The 1,394-nt window shown below is 51.4% G+C and overlaps 1 non-coding gene across 1 annotated transcript; it reads left to right on the plus strand.

Annotated features, from left to right (window-relative positions):
* Positions 1-881: 881 nt before the first annotated feature.
* On the plus strand, positions 882-1,036 carry LOC131292768 (5.8S ribosomal RNA). The gene has a single exon (XR_009190369.1). It is a non-coding gene; the product is annotated as a 5.8S ribosomal RNA (ribosomal RNA).
* The last annotated feature ends 358 nt before the right edge of the window (positions 1,037-1,394 follow it).

Here is a 1,394-nt window from a genome sequence, read left to right on the forward strand (position 1 = left end):
CCACGCTGCTTCGGCAGTCCTGGGTAAGATAGTTAGTTCTAGCTTGCCCTATGTGGAAGAGGACACGTAGACTTACTGTGGTGTGAAGTATAAGGTTCAGTTCTCCCCTGGTCCACGCCGCTTCGGCCGTCCTGGGTAAAATGGATTCATCCAGCTTGCCCTATGTGGAATGAGGACACTTTATGCTTCGTCTCTAAGCGGCGGCTTGCTCCTCCCTACGGGGAACGGGTATACGCGCACAGCGGCGGCTTACGTTATGGCAGTCATGGATGCCTTACGTTTCCATGAAAAGTGTGTTCCTCCCCTGGTCCACGCTGCTTCGGCAGTCCTGGGTAAGATAGTTAGTTCTAGCTTGCCCTATGTGGAAGAGGACACGTAGACTTACTGTGGTGTGAAGTATAAGGTTCAGTTCTCCCCTGGTCCACGCCGCTTCGGCCGTCCTGGGTAAAATGGATTCATCCAGCTTGCCCTATGTGGAATGAGGACACTTTATGCTTCGTCTCTAAGCGGCGGCTTGCTCCTCCCTACGGGGAACGGGTATACGCGCACAGCGGCGGCTTACGTTATGGCAGTCATGGATGCCTTACGTTTCCATGAAAAGTGTGTTCCTCCCCTGGTCCACGCTGCTTCGGCAGTCCTGGGTAAGATAGTTAGTTCTAGCTTGCCCTATGTGGAAGAGGACACGTAGACTTACTGTGGTGTGAAGTATAAGGTTCAGTTCTCCCCTGGTCCACGCCGCTTCGGCCGTCCTGGGTAAAATGGATTCATCCAGCTTGCCCTATGTGGAATGAGGACACTTTATGCTTCGTCTCTAAGCGGCGGCTTGCTCCTCCCTACGGGGAACGGGTATACGCGCACAGCGGCGGCTTACGCAAGTTAGTCACCCTCGGCAGTGGATCACTCGGCTCATGGATCGATGAAGACCGCAGCTAACTGCGCGTCATAATGTGAACTGCAGGACACATGAACATTGATAAGTTGAACGCATATTGCACGTCGTGGGAACCTACCATGATGTACAGATGACTGAGCGCTTATATTTGAGAAATGTATCGCATACATTTAACTACGCCGTGACACCCGTCACGAGACGTGCACCATGATGTTAACTAGGGTCGCGACGACCCGCTAGCATTAAAGAACCCGTGGTTTACAATATACTGGCATTGGAATTCGAAGTATTTAGAGCGTCCGTGTTCCCGCGTGAGGCGGAAGTACGAGGAGAAGGCGTGCTTGTGGTGTCTGTGGTGGTGTTTACTGATGTCTAGCTTCAGCTTATTTATTTATTTAAATAGAAGCGAAGATGTCAAAGTAGCGTCGAAGCAGCAGCGGTAGCACAAATGATTCAAGTATGGAAGTTGACCAAAGGAACACAAACAAACTAGCGTATGGGC

The sequence above is a fragment of the Anopheles ziemanni genome, unplaced genomic scaffold, assembly GCF_943734765.1.
Source record: "Anopheles ziemanni unplaced genomic scaffold, idAnoZiCoDA_A2_x.2 X_unloc_67, whole genome shotgun sequence".
Taxonomy (NCBI): domain Eukaryota; kingdom Metazoa; phylum Arthropoda; class Insecta; order Diptera; family Culicidae; genus Anopheles; species Anopheles ziemanni.